Source organism: Puma concolor, chromosome D2 (genome assembly GCF_028749965.1).
Source record: "Puma concolor isolate L17-30 chromosome D2, mPumCon1.1.hap2, whole genome shotgun sequence".
NCBI classification, from domain to species: domain Eukaryota; kingdom Metazoa; phylum Chordata; class Mammalia; order Carnivora; family Felidae; genus Puma; species Puma concolor.
In genome coordinates, this window is record NC_141677.1 from 60,215,999 (window position 1) to 60,240,306 (window position 24,308).

Here is a 24,308-nt window from a genome sequence, read left to right on the forward strand (position 1 = left end):
GGCTGGGGGCTCTGCTTTGCACTGGCATCTCTCAAGGACCCAAGCATGGATCTAAGAAGTCTTATAGTTAGGAAAAAAAAGTTAAAATCCTTTTAACCTGTTTAACCTGTTTCTCAAATTATTTGACCCTAAAATCCTTTCTGTTGTATAACACCTATTTCTATCCTATGGACAGCCCCATGTTCAGAAATGCCAGTCTAAAGGAGTTGAAGCATAACAGATTTCTGTGGACATCTATTCAGTGATAAAATGAGTAAAGCAGTCTCTGCTTGCATTTATTGATATTTAAAATGTGTTCAAATATCTGTGGAGGCTTTACTTTGTGCCAAGTGTAGTGCTCTTCCAGGTGCTGGGGATACAGGACTTGTGAAATGTATATGGTCTTTGCTCTCATCAAGCTTCCCTTCCAACGGGAAAGACACATATTCAATCACTAATGGCCACCCTCACTATGCACGTAAAGTAAATGTGTTCCAAAGTGCTGTGGAAGAAAGGCACAGGGTATGCAATGAGAGTGTGTAATAGAATGACCTTGCCTAGTCATGTAAGGCTGCCCCAAGGAAATTTATCTGCCATTTAACAGGATGAACAGTTAGTTAGGCAAAGTGGGGGTGGGGAGTAGAGGTTGTGGGTAGAGGTGAGAAATATATCAGGCAGAGAAAATAGCATGTTCAAAGGCCCTGAGATAGGAACAGAGAAGTCAGTAAATTTGGAACACTTGAGAAAGGGGGAGGAAACAAAGGGCTATATTGTACAGGCCTCGCTGGTCAAGTAGGCATTTTGGGTTTTATTCTAAGAGCAATGGGAGCCAATGAAAGGGCTCCCAATCCAACAGGGAAAATGCAGACACATTCAGCTAATTAATTGTATGGCTTTTTAGAGTATTTCGTTGGCATAGGATATTATGCTTTACAAAATGCTTTCATGTCATTATTTTATGTCTTCCTTGTAGCAGCCTCCTGACGGAGATAGTCCACGTATTAGCGTGGATGGAATCTGAGGCGCAGAGATGTAAGCAACCTGTCCAGGGAGCTAGCCAGGGAGAAGGCATCCACATCCTGGTCATTTTACTTCTTAGGCCAGTCATGCAGAGAAAGCACTGGCTCTGCATGAGTTGGCCTTAGAATCTATGTCCTTGTTGGCAGAGAGGCCTTTTACTGAAGGGCTGTAGAGTGGGAATAGTGGTCAAGAGCCTGCCAAACTGAAGTTCAAATTCCACTGCAGCAACCATTTACTAGCTAGGTGACCTCTAGCAAGTTACTTAACCTCTCTGACCCTAAAGTTATTTGGGTAACCTCATAGAGTTACTATAAAGATTAAATGAGATCATTCAAAAGGTGTAAATGTCTGACACTTAGTAGGAGCTCAATGGGTATCAGTTTGATTTTTTAGAGATGACTCTTTCTTTTATTTTGGAACCTTGGGATATACTGAATGTGGAAGCTAAATGAGGCTAAAATCCCTTCATACCAGGGTTCATTGTAAATGAAATGGGTTGAATCCTTGTGTGATTTTCAGACATTCAGGATGGTACAGCGGAGGAAGAAGTGCTGGGGCCTTTCTCAATAACAATGCTGATGCTCAAAGTAAAGACTTTACAGCTGGCACTTCTACTTTCTATACTGTGTAGGGGACTTCCGCAGATGATAATTCCCCTGGGAGCTAAGTGCAGGGGAGTAATTGCCTAGGTGTTCTCCCAGGTGGCTATTTTATGGTGGCCTTGAGAGCCACATTCAAGCAGCTGTCTAGGGGTCAAGACCCTGGAGAAACAGCACTTAAGAGTCTCAAAGTCCTGCTAAACATCAGCTGAAAGGCCTTCCCAGAGAGTTGATATTAGGCTGAAGTACAGAGTCCTGGAGCACAGGGAATATCTGTGATTCACTGGGTATCCTTGACCATTTGTGGGGCTTCTAATTCAGGGCAGTATAGAAACTTGTGAGATCTGCCCTCCTCCCTAGGGTATGATGTTGTACTCTAAGTACTTTATATGGAGAAGATAGGCCTTGAGTTTTCCTAAGGCTTATCTTCTTGCAATTAATCTTTGCTCTTGAAGGTGGCCTGCCAAAAGTGGGTAGTAGGTTGAGTAGGGTCTCAGAGAAAGGTCTAAATCAGTGACCTTCAAACATGTCTACCCTGAATCACGGGCTGAAATATATTTTGCATGATGACCCAGCATATACACATACACACATCCCTCTGAAACAAAATTTCAGTAAGCAGTACCTATACTTACATATGTGATGTACCTTGGTATTTTATTTTCTATTTTATTTCATTAAATTGATTTCATGACCCACTAATGGATTGCAACCTGCATTTTGAGCAACATAGGTCTTATAGATGATGACTTATCCTTGAAGGTGATTGAAGAATATGTTATCCACAAATAACAAAATTCAGATGAACAATGGCAAAAGCTGAACAGACTGGCTGTATACTTTAAATGCTCATAGCAGGGGTGCCTTGGTGCTTCAGTCAGTTAAGCCTCCAACTCTTGGTTTTGGCTTTGGTCATGATTTCATGGTCATTAGATTGAGCCCCACATAGGGCTCCATGCTCACAGCACAGAGCCTGCTTTGGATTCTCTCTCCTCCCCCTCTCTGCTCCTCCCCTGCTTGCACTCTCTCTCTCTCAAAATAAATAAACATTAAAAAATAATTTCTAGAAATAAAATATTGAAATAAAAACAACTCAATGGAGTGGTTAAGCAGTTGATAACACTGCTGAAGAAGGAATTAGTAAATTGGAAAGCGAATTGGAAAGTACCCAAAATGCCTCTCACAGAGTTACGGTCATGGAAAATATGAAGAAGTTAAGACATGAGAAATAAAATGAGAAGGTACAATAGAGATATTAGAAATTCCAGAAGAAGAGAACAGAGAGAAAAGAGAGAGAAGAAATATAAAGATTCAATGGTGGCAAATTGACTGGTATTGAATGCAAAAAAAAAAAAAAAAAAGTTCTCAGTAAGAAGGAACACAACTGGATTCCCAAGCAGAATAAATAAAAAGAGATTTACACCTAAAACCGTTAGTGACTCTGCAGAACATCTAAGAGAAAAATCTTACAAGCTAGCAACATAATGACAATCAGGCAACAGGCTTCTCATTAAGAGCAATGGAAACCAGAAGATAAATAATTATAGCCTCAAAATTCTGAAGGAAAATAACTGTCAACTTAGAACCCAGGGGCGCCTGGGTGGCTTAGTCAGTTAAGCATCTGACTCTTAACTTTGGCTCAGGTCATGATCTCGCGGTTCATGGGTTCAGTCCCCTCGTAGGGCTCTGCATAGACAGTGTAGAGCCTGCTTGCGCTCTCTCTGTCTCTGTCTCTGTCTCTCTCTCTCTCTCAATAAATAAACTTTAAAAAATTATTTAAAAAAAATTTTTAAAAAGAAAATTCACCATCTTATAACTACTATAGGTATAATTAATTGATTCGAGCAAGATAATCAATGGATGCTAAAATCCCTGGGTCAAAAATATTTAGAGGACAGGATATTCACAGTCTCAAATCCTGCCCCTACCCACATCATAATGTATTACTCAGAGAGGGCAAAGGACACCTTTACAATGGAGAATCTTGAATGATGCTACCTTAAAAATGATCAAACGTATCATCACAAATAATGAGAGAAACTGATATCATATGCCTGTTGATATGATGCACTGAGAAGGAAACATCACCTACATGGTATTCCTGCCCAAAATGTTTAGCCTGAATTTAACCATGAGGAAACCATTAGATAAATCCAAATTGAGGGACAATCTGCTGCCTGGACTTTTCAAAACTCATAAAAGACAAAAAACAAAAACAAAAACCTTGGAGAACTATTCCAGAATAAAGGAGATTAAAAAGACAAATACAATGAAAGATCTTACATTGGGATGAGGGAGGGGCAGTTATAAAGAACATTACTGGGAGAATAGAAGGGTTTTGAATATGAACTCATCTATCAGGCAAATGTTAAATTTCCTGAAAGTGATCATTACACCGTGCAGTACAGAAGAATGTCCTTGTTCTTAAAAGATATCTGAAGTATTTAGGGATGAAGTGTCATTTATGTCAGCAACTAACACACAAGTGTTTTAGAACAAGAAAGGGAGAGTTAAACCAAATGTGGAAATAGTTACAAATTGTTCATCTGTATCAGAGTGTATGAGCATTCATTGCAACAGTGAACTTTGCTGTACAGTTTTAAATTTGTCAAAATAAAAAGCTGGAAGAATAGAAGCAGTTTCAAAACAAATACAACAACACCTAATGAAAGAATGGATCTAGTCAATGATAGTAAATGGCTGTTAAAACCATTAAGTGAAAAGCTGATGGAGGGAAAAAAGCTGAACGTGAACTTTATAATGGATAGATCCAGCTGACAGCAACTGAGCCCACTGATTAATCTTGATATTTAAAAAGAAAAACGACGAGGAATTATGTGGTCCTGACGTGATGCAATAGGAAGTTCACACCAACTGTAAAATATTCTAGCCAAAAAATCAAATCTGAAGCCAAGCAACTCTGGAATCTACCATTTTAAAGGGACAGAGAAACATGTTAAATGATACCACAGGGGTGCTATCAGCAAAATCCAGAATGAAGGAAATTCCATAGGACAAATGGCCCACAGTTTCTTCAATAAATAAGTTGCAAGAAGAGGAAAGAAAGTATAGCCTAGGAGTGCCTGCGTGGCTCAGATGGTTGAGTATCAAGCTCTTGATCTCTGCTTAGGTCATGATCTCACCCGTGACAGGCTCTGTGCTGATGGTGCAGAGGCTGCTTGGGATTCTGTCTGTCCTCTCTCTCTGCCCCTCCCCCACCTCTTTCAAAAACAAAATAAACATTAATAATTTTTTTAAAAGAAATTTTCAAAAATTTAAAAAGAAAGTGTAGCATATAGAACTGAATAGATATTTGATGAGAGTAAGGAATTATAGTTAATTTTTATTTAAGTGAGATAATGCTATTGAGGTAATGCTAAAAGTGTCCTTAACTTTTAGAAATGCATGTTAAATCATCGACAGGTGAGGTGATTTGATGTCTGTGTCCAAATAGTCCTGGCAGATAGAAGAAATAAGATTGGCCCTATGTTGATAATTATTGAAACTAGTTGATAGGTAGAAAGATCTTTTAAGGGATGTCTGGGTGGCTCAACTGGGTGAGCATCTCACTCTTGATTTTGCCTCAGGTCATGATCTCATGGTTCCTGAGTTTGACCTCTACATCAGGCTCTGCGCTGATAGCAGAGGGATTCTCTCTCTCCCTCTCTCTCTCTCTCTCTCTCTCTCTCTCTCTCTCTCTGCCCCTCCCCCGCCCGTGCACCATGCTTTCTCTCTAAATAAATGAATAAACATTTAAATCTATCTACCTATCTATCTATGTATCTATGTATATTTATATTTGAAACCCTTCAGAATAAACTTTTAACAAATAAGTAAACCCAAGCCACTCCAATATTTTCCCAGTATATTCTCCCAAAGAAGGCTCTTCAGTGTTAGAATGGTTGTTCCCTCACAAGTAGTACACAGGTTGAGACCAGAGAAAGAATTCCAAGTGGAGGGTAAAACCCCAGGCCATCATGGGGGGGCCAAACCCTCTTTCAAATGGAGTGCTATTTACTTAGGGGGTGAGGGGCTCTGTCTTGTGTGTCTTAAACCAGACTGTTCCCTGTTGGGTGGAAGCAACATATTACACCTGGACAGCTCCCTGCCCCAACCTAGGTTAAGAAATGGGGTTTGTAAAGACTAGTAGGTTGGATCCAAGGCAGAGGGAGGAGGTAAAATTAGATGTCTCTTTTTGTGAGGCTTGGATGAGGTTGAGGTCTGAGATCAGAGGTCAAGGATGGGGCTGGAGGGATGGGCGTGTCACTAAGGTGAGTGTGCTGTGCCAAGACCTAAGAGGCTTCGGGAGCTGACCTTCCTGGCCTTCATGCCTTTCTCCTTGGTGCCAGTTCTCTGGGATGGAGACAGAGCTCCTACCCATCTTCCCCTCAACCCCCCTGCCCATCTCCCTCCCACACCATTCTCCTCTCTTCTCTGTCCAGTTCTCTGATCCATTTCCATTCTCTCCTTCCTCAAGCCCCTTCCTCATCTCCATTTGCCATTCCCTGTCCTCCGCCCTGCCAGACACCCCAGTTCAGGGTCCAGGAGAAGGACAGCTTTTATGTGGCTTGTAAAATTCTATTATATCTGTATTCAAAACCTAGCAGCTGAGAAACACTGGTAATAAGCGTGTTATTAAGCGTGTAAATACACTTCCACTCCAAGGCCTCTAAGGGGCAAGGGCTGGATTCTCAGGCTGGGCATCTCCCCTGCTTGTAAGTCCCTCCCCACCTGGCCTCCACCCCAGACTTGGACCTTGTGCCAAGGCCCAGGTCTCCTCCAGTCTCCAACCACCACCGTCCTGCAAAACCCAGACTCTTGGAGAAAGGGGGCGGGGGAAGGGGCCGAAGAAAAAAAACATTAGGAAAAAAACTCCCACCCAGAGAGCATTCTTTCTGCAGCACTCAGGAAAAAGGATGTCTCACAGGGGACGGGAAGGCGAAATTTTTTCACATCCAAATGGATTGCAATTTCCCTCCATTTAGCACCTGAAGGTAATTAGCTCGAAGAGACTGCCGAGTGCGAAACACGTTCACGGAACATTAACTCTCACACATTCTCCAGTTGCAGGGAATTAATAGGAAAGATTAAAGTTTAAAGAGAGCAAAATGCCATTACCTCGCCAGCCACCTCTCTCCGCGGCAGTCTCCAGCCCCCGAAAACCTTCGGCCAGTGCTTGGGCCGGGGCTCGGGTCTCAGCCTCCAGCCTGGCTGGCTGGGGCATCTGGGTGTGCCTCACCAAGAAGGCTAGCATGTGCTGATGTGCACGCACGTGTGCAAAACAGGGCAGCTCTGCAAGGCCAGTGCAGCCCCCCTCCCATCCCCGAGAAGTTTGGGGTGGACAGGGCAGGTGTGTTCTCATAGGCTGACTCCTGGCATTGGTGTGTATGGTGGCCCTGGGCGGGGGCGGATGGGGGAGATACTAGGAAGTGTTATTAGCTTGGGCGTGCCCTGTGATTTCGGTGCAGAGGGTGAGATCTGGCAGCTTGGCCGGCAGTAGAGAAATGGGGGGTGTCAGTCCCACCTTGGGTGTGTAGAGAGGCACTGGGTGAAGTGATGGAGAGAGTTGCTTCCACTCTTGTGAGGCAGGCAGGAGCCACAAACATACGTGTGCATGCATACGCAGGCTCCCACGACCACACACAGACGGCCTTTGTCACTCTGCTTTTTTCAAAGTTTATGTAGGCTTCAAATTGGAAAGGTTTCTGTGTTGCTTCAGTATTTTAGGAAAAGATGAAAGACAGAGAGAGGGAGACAGAGAGAGAGTGGGGGAGAGAGAGAGTGAGGGAGAGAGAGAGGGGCAGAGGCAGGCAGGAGAGAGAGAGCGCGAGATGAAATTGAGACATGGAAGAATTTATTGCCCAGAAAATTCCATTCTGCTATCTGATTCAAAAAGTCCAGTCCCCCCAGCTTCGGAAAATCTATTTTCCACATTTTAATACCCTGCAGAACAGTCCTCATAACTCATCCGAGTGTGTTAAGCACAGTTTTATTAGATCTGAAACAAATTTTGGTGGGGAGATACTATAGGTCATTAACCATGGAGTAATTTTATCCTTGTTTCCCTAATGATGCCATAATGGCGAGCGAATTTCTTAACTAAAGACCAAAGAACATTTTGAAGGTCAGTTTCATCTGTGAGCTCCTTCAAGCGCTTCTCAGAGAAGATTGGAAAACTCGCCGATTTTTTGAAGAGTCATTAATAATGTGAAAGCTGAAAGCACCCTCCATTTGCGTTCCTGCTTTTTACCTTTTAATTTTATATCGTCCCCGCTCAGAGCCCTGCTCCCACTCCCTCACCCTCCTCTGGACCTCCCGCCTGCCTACCCACCCCACGCAGGGAACAAGGCTGCCCCATACCAGGTACCAGGCTAGCTGTGAGGGGCAGACAGGGGCTGCAGGAGGGGAGGCAGAAGAGCTAGAGAGGCCAGGGCCCCAAAGAGATGGGGGCCTTTGCTAAATTTCCAGAATGTGGTGTACTGTGTGAGGGTATTGTTATAGGCATGGTACACGTGTGCGTGTGTGCATGTGTGCAAATGTGCAGTGCAGGGGACTGGGGTCTCTGGATTGCATGCTGGCTGTGCACACACATGCTAGGGACCAATGGGGACTTAGTAGTCTCTATAGGTGGGTGCCCTCTGTTGGACGCAGGTGGGGAAAGAGAACTGGAAACCAGCACTGGGTCCAGTGGCTTGGGCAGTGGGTCAGCTGGAGGACTTGAGGTATCTCCCAACAGAGATGGACAACACGTGCAAGGCATGAAACAATTGATAGCGCATTGTGAGCCCTGATTACAATGTGTGCACATGAGCGTATATGTCCTGGGGGTGGTGAGGTCATCAAGGCAAAAGCCCCAAGGGCCCTCTCTACTGGCAAATATTTAGACACTTGAAACAGTGACCATTGTCTGCCCATCCCTCACTCCTTGGACCACTCACTCCTTGCTCCCCAGGCCTGGAGCCCTTCATTTGCCCACTTTACTCCCTCCTAATCTCCAGTCTCTGGCTCCTTGGACACCCCCCCCCCCACCTCCCAGTTCCACCCCTTCCCCTGAACACTCCTCCCCCCAGCTCCTCACCTATCTGATGGCTATCATTGCAGGGTGCCCAGCCAGGAGCCGGAGTGGGACAGCATCTCTGTGTGTGTGCAGGTTTGGGGAGGAGGGGGCGGTGTGGTGACACTCCATGCTCCCAGATGTGGTGGCAGCGATAATTCCAATTTTATGCCTTTGTTATGGCTTTAATCACTTTCTTTATGCGTTTTGTTCCAGCGATCAGGGAGAGACACCTGATAGGCAAAGAGGATACCAGGGGAACCATTTTTATTTGGAATGTGGTGAGAAGTCTAATTAGAATCTGAATTCTGCTGAGCCTTGAAATGGCCAGCACTTTATCCTGATCGCCTTAGATATTGTTTCGAGTCAATCATCTGTCATGGTGCGGCAGGAGAGCCTCTCCCTTCACACCGCACCCCTCCCGCCACGGGGCCAGCCCTGGCACACTGGGGGAGGGGAGGCTCAGGCTTCCACCCTCGTAGGGATCTGTGCCTCCTTCTGGGGAGGGGGGGGCTGTTTGGTATAGCCAACCCTCCATTGGTGAGGGCTGTCTTTGCTGGGTGCTGAGTTTCAGCTCATGGGGGTGGAGAGAGGGGCTGCAGGAAGAGGGGCCTGAGAGGCCTGTATTAGAATTAGGAAATATTGAGGTGAGGCCAAGCTAGTCTGGGGCACCTCCTAAATGCTCTCAGTACACTGGCCACCCCACCTCCTATCAATGGCTCACAGCGACTCTCCTCTCTTTACTGTCCCCTGGACATATTGTATCTCTGCCACCTGCTCACTGTCCCTCAAACTCACTGCTCCCATTGCCAACCCCTCCCTGACCAACACTTGCCACACGTTCAGCTCCTGGTCTCCGACTTTCCTCCCTCCAGTCTTGCCGCTGGACCACCAATCCGGCTTGTTCTGCCATCTGTCGAGTCCCTGGACTGGTTCCACCTCCTCCAGAAAGCCTTCCCTGACTACCTGAACCCACACAGGTGAGCTCCTCGAGAGGTGGACAATTACAACACAGGCCCCCACCTGGTGATGGCCACGCTGACTGCCGACACTCCTCCCACAAGACCCCGCTCCATTTATCTTTCTCCTGCCTTCAGATGATTTCCAGTTGCCTCTCTCTTTTTCTAAACTGTTTGGTGTGTGTGTGTGTGTGTGTGTGTGTGTGTGTGTGTGTGTGTGTGTGTGTGTCCTAAATCTGCTCAAACCCTTTTTGAGCATAGCAAAATGTAAAGTAGAAATAAATATTACTCTGAATGATAATTTCACCTCCCCAATCACATCTTGTGCTCCCAAAGTCTGACCATTTCCTCTCTGTATCCTGCCTTTTCCACTAACTATAAGCACACAGGACCAGGCACAGAGTGGGGAGCTGTGCATTGCCTCCAGAAGTCAGAGATTCACGGAAGCTTTCTGCTTCCTGCTTCCCCTCATACATAACCCCCAATACATACCTACTATGTGACAGATGTAGGCATAGTTGGGGGACTATTAGTAGCCAAAGGAAGTGCCATTTCTGGCAGGAAAGAGGAGCATGTGCTCTATGAATAATGTTTCCATGGGAGATGGCCAATGTGGGTCCTTTTTAGATGGTTGGGGCACTCAGTGGCCCTCTAGCCACTTAGTGTGCCCCATAAAGCAGAATGTCCTCATTGATGTCAGTATCACTGGGCCTCCTGGATGGTCACTGCCCTCTCGAGATTATGTAGCCAGGGTACCTTATGTATGGTCCAAGGGGCAGTGTGACCAGATGCTGCCATAGAAAAATACAGACTCAGAGGGTCCCCAGAATACCCTTCTCAATCTGCTCACTTCCCCATCCCTATCTGGACCCAAGCTTGAATGCAATCCTGACTCATTTTATTTGAGGATGGTCTCTTTCCCTCCTTGCACCTCAGTTCTTCCTGGTCCCTGAGCTGTGGGCAAGGAATGGGGATGGCACTAACCATAGTCCAGCAAATCATGGGGCTTGTTGGGAGACAGTTCTCTGGAATGCATTGCCAGGACTCTATTCCTTTCTCCCTCCCAGCAGCCCCTATCCGGAGGCATGGCTGTACTGACACCACACTGATGGATGGAGATGAAGAGATACAGGGAGATGGAGAAGGATAGCCAGGGGTCCTCATTTATAGGGGAAGGCAGGACAGTGGCCGGAGGGACTTAGGAGCAAGCTTCCTAGTGGGAAATTGCAAGCTGCCATTAGCGTTTAGGTACAAGTTAATATATCTGAGGGAGTGTGTGTGTGTGTGTGTGTGCGCGCGCGCACACGCACACGCGCACACACACACACACCCGCATGTGATGGAGGGTCAGTAGGTGAGGGGTTAAGGTCCCTGTAGGGAAGAAGCAGAACGCTGGCACACTTGGTCTGCCCATAGAGAAGGGTGGGAGTTCAAGGGTGGCTCATGCTCCAACTACTGTTTCTCCATCTATACAAATAGTGGGGAGATGAAGCTCCTGGCCCAGGGAGCACATGTGTAGGGTGAGGGTGGTGGGCGGGAGGACAGAGATGCCAAAGCTACTAAAGGCCTAGTCTCTTCCCATCTCAGACACCCTCAAGGCACTGTCCTCTCTCTACATCCAGAGCTCGGCTGCAGTGGGGGGAGATGAAAAGGAGGAGAAACTGTTGGATAAAAAGAAATTCAAAAAAAAAAAAGTAAGTGAAATATTCAAACTGGAAAGTGATATTATAGAAACTGCAGCCCACGGCTCAGTGCATTCAAATTTATTCAAACTCGGCGCCTGACAGTGATGGATGCAGCAGCTTTTCCCACAATATGGAGAAGGCGCGGGGGCATTTAGGACTGCGGGTCCCCTCCGGGAGGGTGGGGGCCCACACCACCTCCCATGCTTTGCTCCTCCTAAATGGGAATGAGGTTCTGGGTCCTGTCCCCTCTACTTCCTAAACCCCACGGTTCCAGGGATGCTGGGGGGACCTGGGCATCGCTGGCCCAGGTGCTGGGGTATGGCCCAAGATAGAGGTAGCCAGCTGTGGAACAGAGTGTGCTCTAGTGCCAAGGAAGAAGGTGGTCAACCCTGTCCAGGGGATGACCCGATGAGGGTGTTACCTACATCAAAAAGAAGAGCATGGCTGTGTGGTTTGTAGCCAAGTAAACAGCATGAACCTTAGAAACCCCTGAGTATGCTGAGATCTAAGGGTCTCAGGAATCCCAAGTCGGGGGGCATTCGGTCCCAGTGGCTCCCACTTTCCTGCCCACTGACTCCAACCTTTGCTCCATCCAGGAGAGGGACAAGAGGGCCTCTGGTGAAACCTCAAATCTGGGGGCTTGGTGTGAGCAGTGGGCAGGTGATAGACTACCCTGCATGTTGTGCCCCGGAGTAGCCCTTGCTCCCAGGAGCACCCTCCAGCCTCACTTCTCCCCCGACAAGGTTGCTCCCGGCCTCCCGTCCAACCTCTTGACCACCAGGCCCCACTTGTGATTCTCAGGCCCCATCCCCTGGGAAGCCTTGGAATACCAGTCACTCGAGGAGAACTACCCATCTCCTGGCTGCCTTGTCCACTGCATTCTTCCCCCGCGTCTCTAACCCTCCTTCTCTGTCTCTTTCTTCCCCTACAGTCTCTCCCAAATGTAGCCACAGTGCAAAGCTCTCCACTGTTCTCTCCAGTCTCTCAGGAGATCTCAGTCACTTGGGAACTTGCAGCTGTCACCCCCGAGCAGGTAATGGGAGCACTGATCTCTAACCCCCAAGCTTCTCTTGAGATCCGAGCCCACAACCCAGGCAGCGCAAGGCTCATACTCAAAAAGCAGCCTGCATGCCTCTCCTAAAGCTAGCAACAGCATGTGACTCCCACTTTGTTGGTAGCCCTGTTGCCCACCCACTTACCCTCACAGAAGCCTTGGAGCCCCTAGTCCTCTGCTGTCCTCATCTCTACTTTCAATTAGGGTACAAATTCAGAGATGCTTCCTTATTTCTTTGGTACCCATCTTTGCCTCGCCATCACCACTGTCTCCAGGAAGGCCCTTATCACAGCTCTCCCAAGCCTCTTCACTTCAACCAACAAACCCTGTTGAGTGCAAGCCATGCACCAAGTCTCCAAGTGTGGCTTCTTTCTCCCAGCGGGGCTCTCTGCCTCTGAGTTCCATGTCCCCGATTGTTCTACACACTGCTGCCAGATTCATTTTCCTAAAGCACAGCTCTGATCGTGCCACTCTCCTGCTCAAAAACCTTCAATGGTTCCCCACTGCATACTAAATAAAGTACAAACTCCTGACTCCTATATTCGTGGCCCTTTGTGACCTGGCCCCTTCCTCCCCCTCTCTCCAAGACTTCCCATTACTCTCCTTCATGCTCATACTTGCCAGCCAAATTGGACTCTGAGTGGTTCCCTTGCACACTCCCCACCCAGCAACTTCCCACCTCTGTGGGCTGGTCCATTCTCCTCTTCTGCCTGCGATGCTGTCCTTCTGGGATGGTATCACTGCCCAACACCCAGTTTATCTCTGCCCATCAATATCCTAATTTTCTGCAAGACCTGATTCAAGTAAAGCCATCTTCTGAATACTCCCTATAAATTGCTTAGCAAGGTGCCTGCTGGTTTTGTTGTTGTTGTTGTTCACCACCACCACCAGCAGTGGTTTCTCTTCCCTGTGAAATTTCTAGTCCTCTACAGCTTTCTTGGCTCTTATTTTCCCAATAGTCATTACTAGAATGTTTGCCCTACAGCTGTCCTGGACTATAAACCTCTTGAGAGCCAGGCCTAAGTAACGTTCATTTGAATCGCCCTCAGCCCCTGGCCCAGGAGGCTCAGTAAATGCCTGTTGAATAAATAAATGAATGAGTGAATGAATGATGGAATGAATGAACCAATACAGAAAGACTGGCTTGGACATGACTGTGTGACACAGACTTGGCTCTTCTGAGCCTCCATTTCTGGGCAGTGACCACCTAAAATTTCCCTGTCATTACTCCTGGCCCTCCTGACGTGTCCAGGTGAGCTGGGACATGCGTGTGCAGGTTATATGACAGGTGTGTCACCGCTCTAAAGAGAGAGAGGAGTGTGGCAGAGTTCAGCCTTCCCAACTCATCAATCAAAGGGCACTTACTGACAGCTCTTGAGAGCTGGCTCCAGGCTCTGCTGGGGTTGGGGGCTGGACGGGTGGGGGATGAGGCCTGCCCTCTGGAGGTTCACAGTCTAGTTGCTCCTTCACTCCTCCTGGGACTTTCAGGCCACAGGAAGTCAAAGGGCTCCACCAGGGACTGCGGACAGGGATGTCATGATGGGTGGGGTGAGCCCTTTCCTCCAAGCTGCCCTGAAATGCTACTTAATCCAGAGGTGGCTCTTTTACCCTCTTGGTGTAGATCTTAGTGCCCCATCCCAACTGGAGGTTCCCTGGGAGGTCTGTTGCCTTCTGCAGAATTCTCCACCACAGAGGCCAGAACCACACAGCTTGAAGCTGCTGAATGGATGGGTGGATGGGTGCTGTGAATAGTTGACAAAATAAATGAGTAAATGAGCAACTAGCTAAACACATGGATGAACAAAGTGCTGGGCAGATTGGCACAAATCACACAGTCGGCATTCACTGAGCATCTACTATGTACCAGGCACGGTGCTAAATCCTTCAGCTGCATTGACTCATTTCATCTTCCCTTCAGCCCTTGGGGTAGGAGCTATCAGGACCCTGCAAGGGAGAGGCAACTGCTGCTCAGGGGAGTGAAATAAAGTGTGAGAGGCCCTAGCTCTGCAGGAAGGAACCTTGGTCCCCTGCCCCAAACTCTTCCTGGCAGGGGGCGGGGGGGGGGGGGGGGGGGGGGTGTCATCTGCTCCTTCCCCAGGCCACAGACCACAGGCCCTCGGCGAAGGGGCGGGGAAGTGAAGCTCCTGGGGAGGAGGCTCACAAGTGGTGGGGGGTATTGTGGGGTCTCCGTCCCGCGCGCGCGGGGGTTGGGGCGGGGTGGGGGGAGCTCTGGGCCCCAGGTTTTCTCTCCGTCCCCCTGGGAGATTAGGCGCAGTTCAGAAGAGGCACAGCCGTGGAGCCTCTGTTTCCCAAAAGGCGGCTTCCCAGCCCCCCTTCACCCACCTCCATTGCAAGAGGGAGCGCCCTCTCCCGAGGGGTCCCCGGCGCTGGGGGGCGCCCCCTCCCGCCGGCCCACCGCCCTGGCGACCGGTCCCTCCCCTCGCGGCCTGATACAAACAAGCGCGCTAAACTCCGGGAGATTTACAGCGGGCGGCTGGGCGGCGCGGGCCCCCGGCCGCCGGTGAGATATCTCCAAACAGCGCACTAACCACTTTCCATTTTATACCTCACCAGCTTTATAGCATCTTAAGGATTTCTGTGCACGGCTGGCTTCCCGCCCAGGGAAAAAACCCAGCCTTGTAAATAAATACTAAATATATATGAACAGAGACGACAGCGAGAGCCGCGGAGGAGGGGGAGGGGCGGGGGTGCCGCAGGGTGGGGGTGCGGGTGGCGGCTCAGGGCCTGGCGACCGACGGGGAGGAGGGGGGCAGGACATATTGGGATGTCCGAGACAAAGGCGACAGGGAAAAAGCACTTGACAGGCAAAGTGAGGGAAACTGAGACAGCGCCAGAGAGGGAGGCAGAGAGAAATGGAAAGATGGAGGCTGGCTGGAAGTGCTCCGGGGTGTGTGTGTGTGTGTGTGTGTGTGTGTGTGTACACGGAGGACTCCCTTAAAGCCTAGGGAGAAAGAGAAGGCTCTTCCAACCCTGCCTCTCTCCTTCCCACAATTTCTGAGGGGTTGGGGCTCAGGGATGGTATTACCATCCGTGTGTGTGTGTGTGTGTGTGTGTGTGTGTGTGTGTGTGTGAGAGAGAGAGAGAGAGAGGTGTGTGTGTGTGTGTGTGTGTGTGTGTGTGTGTGACAGGAGTATGTCACGATGTGCTCCAAGGAAAGAGTTTATGTTTGTGTGTGTGAACCCATGTATGTGCAGATGTGTGTTTGGGGTGTTTGGTGTGGGTAGGACTGTGCCCAGTGGGCACTGGGCTTTTGGGGGGGAAGAATGCCTGTGGTGTAGTCAGGGTGCGAAGCGGGTTTAGGACATATTGGGGGTGGCGATGAGGCAGGCGAGTTCGGAGAATGCGTGCAGCTTTGACGTTGAGTTGAGGGCTGAGCAAGCATATGTGATCAAATGTGTTTGGGTGTCTTGAGGTGTGTGGGGATCTGGGGGGAGATGAGTCGTGAGCTCAAGTAAGCCAGGGTAGACCTTCAAAGAAGCATGTGTTGGGTCTGGAAGCAAGTACCCACTTGTGTGTTGGGGTCTGTCAGGGGTGAGATATGACATGCTACCAGGTGGTTGCATCACCTCTTCCTCATCCTCTCTGAGTCTTTCTAGGGGCTCTGGGACTCTCTGCCATGGCCACCAAAGAGAGGGTCCCCAGTGCTGACTGAAGCCCCATACTACCCCAGCCCCCAGCTCTGAGGTCTCTGGACAGGAGCCAGGTTTGAACCGGGGAGCAGGAGGGAACATCCTCTCCCCTCTCAGGGGACCCAGCGATCCCTTTTTGTTCCCCCCCCTTGTCTTTGATATTAAGTATTCAAACCTCATTTACATCCTTATTTTTCAATTTGCTGCCACAGTAGTTTAATTTATTCGATATAATTTCTTTTTCTGAGGGGACATTAATCATTGCCCTGTGCTTTTGGGCGCCTGTGGGATCTCTGCGTGTGTATGTGTGTGCGCATAGGCATCTGTGGGGGGGGGGGGCTCTGTGTGCGAGTGTGCATCTGCGTCCGTGTGTATCTGTGCCTGCTCACACTTGTGTCTGTGCGTGAGTGAGGTGCAAGTTTGTCATGTGGGTGTGAGAGAGAGTGTGGGTCTTTGTGAGAGGGTTTTGAGTGTGAGAGGGTCGGGGTGGGGAGGAGGTGTGGGAGGGTGGTGTGAGTGTGCTACATTGATCGGGTCCTCTTCCTCCTGGTCCTTCTTAGGATGTCAGCAAGAAGGGGAAGTGGGGCCCACTTGAGGTGGGGTCCTCCCAGTACCCCCTGTCAGCTTTCCCTTCTTGAGAGTGTGCCCTGGACAGTTGTAGCTGGAAATGTTCTAGAATCCCTGGTCTCTGAAGAAAGAGAACTGAGAGAGGTGGAAACACACAGAGATAGGGAGAGACGACAGATGAGAGAAAGGCCGGCCACGGCAAGGGAGGAAAGAAAGAGGGGGAAAGAAACATGGAGAATGATGGAGAGAGACGCAGGAGAGAGGGAGAAGTGAGCAAGCCGGCAGCGTCTCAGCCCATAAAGTCCCTGGAATGGGAGGAAGGGGCGCGAGACTCCCGCCTCAGCTCAGGCCCAGTCATGGCTCAGTGCAGTGATGGGGGGCGGGGGGGTGGGGGGGTGGTGGGAGGATTGGTTGCTCCCAGGAGCTGAGATGAGTGGAGTGGCTTGGGGGAGGCTTGTTTGGAGAGAAGAGGCAAGAGGAAGGCGTAAGGGAGAGGGGGGAAGAGAGAAAACCCCTCTTGGTGATATAACTCAGGGGAATGAAGCCAAGGAAAAATTCCAGTGTTGTTGAAGGGATAAAAGGGAGGAAGCTCCCAGATGCTAGCTCCCCTCTCTACCCTCAGTATATCTGGGCAAATCCATGGCTTCCTAAGACCCTCTTTTGGTCCCTAGCCCCTGAACCCCTCAGTTTTCCTTCTCTGGCATGTTTTTGGAACTGCCAGGAGCTAATGGTAAGGTCACCATGACATCTCACTTAATCTTTGTAACAACTTGAGGTAAGAGTCGGTCTCCCCACTTCAGAGAGGAGGAGAGGAGAGGTCAGAGCTTATCCAAAGTCCAGAGGAGGTCCAGAGCCAGGATTTATGGCATATCTGCCTGAGGGCACATGCTGAGATTTCCCCCTCCCTCAGCTGCCTCCTAGGGTCGTGTCCACCCCAAACCTTCCTTTCTCACCACTATACAGGTATGACACACACACAAAACAATATCTGGGACCCAAGGGTAAAGGAGGTGGCCTTTTGGGGGCAGGAGTCAGGAGGCTGGGGGTGACCTACTATAGCCTTAGCCCAGCTACCTCCAGCCGTGAGGACATTGAGGCCCAGGACCTGAGTGCCCCCAGGGCTCATATGGACCCTGTCTTTCCTCTCATCCAAGGGTCAGAGTCCCCTTAAAGATCCCTTCCAGGGGGCACCTGGGTGGCTCAGTTGGCTGACTTCAGCTCAGGTCATGATCTCACAGTTCGTGAGTTCAAGCGCCGCATCGGGCTCTGTGCTGACAGCTTGGAACCTGGAGCCTGCTTTGGATTCTGTGTCTCCCTCTTTCTCTGCCCCTCCCCCCACTTCTCAAAAAATAAACATTTTAAAAAAATAAAAGAAAAAAAGAAAAGACCCCTTCCAGAAGGTGGAGGCCAAAACCCACTTAGGCTTGGACTGGCTGACTGCTTGGGGCCTGGTTTCTCCACCCAGGACCAGTTTCAAACAGCTATGACCTGCCCATTTTAGCCTTACCCAGATAGTGGCCCAAGGCTTAGGGTTTAGGGAGAGAAGCTTCTTTCTCTGAAATTATAAAAGTGAAATTTTGAAAAATGGTCTGAAATTGGACTTCATGGGACCTCAGCATTTGAGCCTCCAGATACCTGACTACCTTGAGGTCTATAGATTTAAATAGTCTAATACCAAATCCCTGTGATCTGAATGTCCCCAACAACCAAGCATTTGAGTGCATAGATGGGACCTAGGGCTGATGATGAGCGTCTAGGTGGGAAATCCGAGATGGAAGAGTCTGCATCATTCCAGCCTCAGATCTTCAGCCCCACCCCCACCTTCCTTGTGCTGTCTCCCAACCCAGAGAAGCCGTTCTTTGATCCTTACCCTCCAGGAGTTGGGCTCAGGCCTCACACCCAGGCCCCAAGCACAGACATGTCACACGGAAACCATCACCCACTAGGGTCAGTGATAACTGGGTGGCGGCGAGAGAGGGGGTCCCTGGGCATGTGGGGAGGGGGCAAGGGGACAGGCCTGGGGCCGAGGAGAAGGTAGCGCGTTCATTTGAATAATGGGCAAAATCAAATTAATTCTACATTAAATAGTTGTGAATAAAGGGTTGAAGTCAGCAGTTTCAAACTTGTTTTCCTTAATTACTTTCCGTGTTTAATGTCATTAAGAAGATTAAAAATTCATTAACAAGAGTACTAAAGTGGCAAATCAGGAAAGCGATCACTCCAGGTTAGAAACTCCGCTGAGGCCGCACAGTGAGCCTTCTGCAGGGGGCATGGGTGGGGGTGGGGGCCGAGAGGGTTGGGGACAGACAGGCACTCACACACTTACATACTGATACACAACAGCTCCATAAACACACGTCCATAATATCGGTGGGCATCCACACATGGATACACGCACACTCAGACATTTTCACTCATCCATACCCAGGACTTCTGTGATTGTGGGGAGACAGTGTTTTGGGGTCTGTAGCTAATCGGGTCACAACTCCATAAATCCCTCTCCTAAGAAGGAGAATTAAAGATCAAACTTTCCTGACAGACAGTGCAAGGTCATAAGAATCAGTGTCAGCTCAGTGGTGTCCGAGTTCACTTTCCTGTCTCCTGGTCTTGTCTGTCTGTCCCTGTCTCCCCTCCCTTCGCCATCCCTCCCGCACTAAAGGGCTCTCTCAGGGCAAACCTGATCAGTTTCCTGGGAGGAGCTGCTGACTTTGAAGCTTAATTATGCTGGAAAAGGATCCCCTTTGTCTCCTTAGCTTGTTGGGGAAGGGGGAAGAGTCATGTTACCTCTGGGAGAAGGAACAAGGAGACAAAGGGTAACATGGGTGGGGAAAGGAGAAGGCAGAAACAGCTGGGGAAGTGGCACCCAAGTGTCCTGGTCCTCAGAGTGGATCCTCACTCAGTCACCCATCGCTAACCTCACCCTTTCACCCTGCCTTTTCGCCCATCATGTGGGCTAAACCCCTTCCTCCCCAGTGCCATACTTTATCCCCTTCACCATGAAAGGACCCTCCTTGAGTCAGGACAATGTTCCCTGTGGCTATCACAATCTCTCTGACTGCATTTCTGTTTTTTTCTCTAGGCCCCAAACTCAGGACCAAGTCCCTGAGGGGGTCTAGGCTGCCTTGGGTGCACCTGTGCCTTTGTGGCTATGTTAATGTGTCTGATGGCTGTGTTGGTAATTGTGTGTGTGAGTGTGTGTGGGTCTGGCTACATGAGGAGAACCATGGTCTCAGCTGGAGAACTCCGTATTAATCATAAACAAGTACACCTGGACAGCCTTGCGATTCTAATGGAATGAATTCCCTCTCATTTTATAGGTGGGAGAGCCAAACTCTGGGAAGATGAAGTTCTCCTCAAGAGAAATGAAAACGTGGGCCTACACAAAAACTTGTACAACAATGGTTGGAGCAGTATTTTTCATAATGGCCCAAAAGTGGAAAGAACCCAAATGTCCATCAACTGGTGAATACGTAAATAAAATGTAGTATATCCATACAATGGGATATTATTTGGTCATGAAAAGTAATGAAGTACTGGTTCATGTTACAACATGGGTGAATATTGAAGACTCTATGTTAAGTAAAAGAAGCCAATCACCAAAAAAAACCAAACACCATGCATTCTTTTAGTTCCTTTACACAACGCGTCCAGAGTCAGCAAATATACAGAAAAAGAAAATAGATTAAGAGTTGCTTAGATCTGGGGGTGGGGAGTATTGGGGGAAGAGGAGAGACTGCCAATGGGTATGGGGTTGGGGGGAGATGGTTCAAATGTCCTAAAATGTCTCACAGTGAGGGGTGCTGGTTTGATTAAGTGTCTCACTTCGGCTCAGGTCACAATCTCATGGTTTTGTAGGTTTCAGCCCCACGTTGGGCTCTGCTGCTTCAGATCCTGTCTCCCTCTCTCTTTGCCCCTCCACTCTCTCTATCTCTGTCTCAAAAATAAAGAAACATTTTCCAAAAAATCTTAAATGGCTTACGGTGATGGTTGCACGACCCTGTAGATCTACTAAAAACCACTGACTTGAACACTTTAGATAGATGAATTGCATGATATGAGAATTATATCTTGATAAAGCTGTTATTTTTAAAAAGTAACATGACTTGCTTAGGGTCTCCCAGCAACTGGGAGGTGGCACTGGTACTAGAATGTGGTCTCTTGACCCTAAGCTCGGTGCTCTTTCCACGAGCCCTACAGTGTCTCAAAAATCCTGCCATGGAGACTCGAAGGCCAAATCCTATATGTGCAGGGGTGTCCACATCACATCATGGCTTTTCTGTGGGGTTGTCAAATTTCTGTCTCTGAGAGTGCGACTTGTTATGTGTGTGCACATAAAGATTTGTGGTCTCACAACTGTGTGGGCCTCACCAAGCATGGCTCTGCACATCTGTGTGTAGGCCCGTGGGTCTCTCGATTGTGAGTGTTGTCTGTGCCCATGAACTTCTGCTCACTGGCGCACCGTGTCTCTGGGTGTTTGCATTTGCAGGTATATATCAGGTTGCGCCCAAGTCTCTGAATGTCAGCGCATGCGTCTGGGCCCACGAAGCCAGGGGACTTCATGGGAGTCTGTGTTCATGTGTTCTTGCATGGCAGTGTTTCTACCTGTGTAATGTGTCTCAGTGGGCGCCCGTGGATTTCTTAATGCGTCAGCCTACGAGTCTGGGCTCATATGCCTTCACCTCTGGGGCTCTGCCTGTGATATGTGTTAATGTGTCAGTGCATCTGTATACATGTCCATCCACATGTTGGTATGCTGGCGTCCACGCAGGTCCATCTGTGGGCGTTTGCACCTAGGTGGCAGGGGCCCATGGGCCTGTCCATCTGAGTCTGTGTGTCTGAACCCCTCCCGCAGGCACCAGTCCCAGAAGGCGCCTGCCTCCCCACCCCCGCCTCTGACAGCCGTGGAGAGAGCTACACAGTAAATTCATGGCCGCCCGGCTGGGAAACAGGCGGCTGCAATGGAAAGGAAGCATGGATTTGCATATTGAATTAAAATTAAGAGCTAATTATGCAAATAAATTATGACATTTGGCAGGAGAATTTGCTTCAAGATCATTTATTACGTTCTTTTTATAACAGTGTGAGCATTTAACGGTCAAAGACAATATTTTAAGGGAAAATTAACGCAAGATTATTAACCTAAAAACAATTCCACATTAATGAGATGGTGAGCTGGTCCCCCCCACACACCTGGGCAGGTCTAACGCCTAGACTGGGAAGGCCTTTTTCTCCTCCTCTCCTTCCTTCTCCCAGTCCGCAGGGGTGCAGGTGGCAGGGGGCTGGGAAAGGGTGAGTGTGCCTGGGTTTGTATTTCTCGATGGGGAGGTCTTGCTGAGCTGAAACTCCCACCTAAGATCGGAGCTCTGGGCTGCATTTAGGAGGCCACACAGAGGATGAGTTAAGCCCCACCCCCAAACATGCCTAGTCGTGAAAAACATGATCTTGGCCTTGGGAAGCCCCCATTCTAAGGAGAAAGACAGAGCCCCACCGTAGAAATGGCTCTGTAAATACCAGTTGGATGGGACCTGGAAAGTAGGGGTTAAACAGTGTGGTTGTGCCCCACCTTATCCAGCCCCCTCTCCCTCCTCCCAGATTCCCTGGTGTCCTCCAGTCACTCAGTGCTCCAGAGCTCTGAGCTCTACATCCCTCCAGGTCCCATTGTCTCGATTTTCCCTACAACCTTAATCTGTCAGCCTCGCTTTCATTTTTGCGAAGTGGCAAGGAAAGCGGGGCTCTAATCTGGGTTTCCCTGGGATGCCCTAACACATCCTACATCAGTGGGGAGTAAGCCCCAAAAGAAGTGGTGGGTGATGTCATACATGGGCCCCAATTTTCTCTTTGCCAGTGTGTGTTTGTGTGTGTACATGTGCGTGTATGGCATCTACTCTACTGACCCCTGTGCAAGCTCTGTGGTGCGCAGACTCTTAGGGCAGACCTTTGCAGTGTGGTTCCGTGGAAGGGAGCCCAAGATCTTCCCATGGGCTTCCCTGCTAGGTGAAAGCCTTTGGTTTCCGGAAGGCCCCTGTTCCGATGCAAACAAGCTCCACGGGAGACAACATGGTATCACCTGCCATCACATGATGCCAGTATTTGGTTCTTCCTAGAATGGCCACAGGAAGGGACAGCCATTCCTCATGCTTGGCTATACCTCCAGGCCCAGCATTTCCTTTGGGTTGTGCCAAACAACTTTGAGACAGGGGCCGGGTATCGCTGGGGCAGAGCAGGGTGCGGAAAAGACTGTGGCTTTGGACTAAGAAGACCTGAGGTCATCTCCTCTGCCATTTACTGGCAAGTCCCCTCTCCCGCCCCCATGCTGGGTGTCCACCCTTCTCCACCCTGTTGTGGACTTGGGAGGCTGGCCTGCAATCTGCATCTGCAGGCTCCCTTGGGTTTGACCAAAAGGGGGCGCCAGCGAGAGATGAGAGGGAGTTGGCGTTTACTCCTTGAATCCCTTCTGTGCTGGCTGCTGCTGCCTCTCCCTGCGGCCCTCCCTCCTGGTTCTGGTCACCCGGGTTGGTCATGGCTTCCCGCTGTTACCGGCCCTGTGACACTGCATCACTACTTCCACTTTTTCTAACCCTCGCCCCTACTTTTGTAAATAGTTGTTTTATTAAACTCTCCTCAGATGAACCAACAGAGTATATTTCTTATGTTTCCCGTTGAAACTCTGGTTGGGACATTCCCAGAGCCCCTCAACCTCCTCATCTGCAAAACAGGGATGGTAAGATACAGCTGACAAATTACTAGTACACATCCAGGGAGATGATGTGTACCAAGGGGCTTTGTGATTTTTAGATCCCAGATCCGAACGCATGTTTCCAGGTAGAAAACTAGACCAAGAGTTAGGCTGATGTCAAAACCACCTCTGCTGTGAAGATCTTGTGTGCCTTTGGATGACTCATTTTGCCTCTTGGGGTCCGATTTCTCACTGACAACATGCGAGGCCTGAACTCCTAACTTTAAGGTGCACTTGTAGAAAGTGGTGATTCTATGTTCCTTTTGCTGTTGAGAAAAAAGAGGTCGGGTGACATGCCCAAGGTCACACAGCAGGTTCATGGCCATCTGCCTGAGAATCTATCTGGGGTGTAGGAGCCTGGGTGGGGTCCATTGTTGGACCTTGGAGGCCTGATGGAGCAGACAGGCCTGGCCGGAGGAGCCCAGGGCTGGGGGCCTGTCCCCACGTCTGACTGGCTCACTCTGCCTCCGCAGGCAGGGTGGACCATCCCCTGGAGAGAAAGGGTGGGATTATTAATAACGGCGCTAATAAGAGAGAGAAAACAAAGCCAGCAGGGCCTGAGCATTTTTTAAATAAAGAAATTTCCCTCATCTCGTGGTTAATTTAAAAGGTTTATTTCTTGAAATGAACCCTCTTCATCAAACCCCCGATCCTTGAAGATCGGAGGCGACTGCGAGTGCCGGTAATGAATTGATTTGTAACGTGAGCGACACGGCGCCCTCCCGCCCGTGCCCACTGCGGGCCTTTAATCTGCGGTGTTTAAGGGGAAATGAGCTTCTCCATCTTTTGGCCTGAAACCCAGCACCAGGCACCGGAGCCAGCAGGCAAGGCCCAGGCACAGTAGATGCCCCCAACCGGACGGGTCCGGGTAGCAGGCCACCAGCTCCCGGCTCCTAGCACCTCTTTCCCTTCCTCTTAGGAGGGAATCAGAAGAGCCCCTCAAACCGATGCAAACCAAACCACATGGACCCACAATCAGCTGAGCAGATGTACCGCCGTACCCAC

The 24,308-nt window shown here is 49.3% G+C and overlaps 1 long non-coding RNA gene across 3 annotated transcripts; it reads left to right on the forward strand.

Annotated features, from left to right (window-relative positions):
- Positions 1-5,302: 5,302 nt before the first annotated feature.
- Positions 5,303-20,178, forward strand: LOC147576116 (uncharacterized). 3 transcript variants are annotated; one of them, XR_015241787.1, is made up of 4 exons: positions 5,303-9,632; positions 11,234-11,305; positions 12,228-12,329; positions 19,885-20,178. It is a non-coding gene; the product is annotated as an uncharacterized LOC147576116 (long non-coding RNA). The 3 variants fall into 3 exon arrangements; XR_015241786.1 differs by having other exon boundaries at positions 11,234-12,329; XR_015241785.1 differs by lacking the exon at positions 5,303-9,632 and having other exon boundaries at positions 9,814-11,305.
- The last annotated feature ends 4,130 nt before the right edge of the window (positions 20,179-24,308 follow it).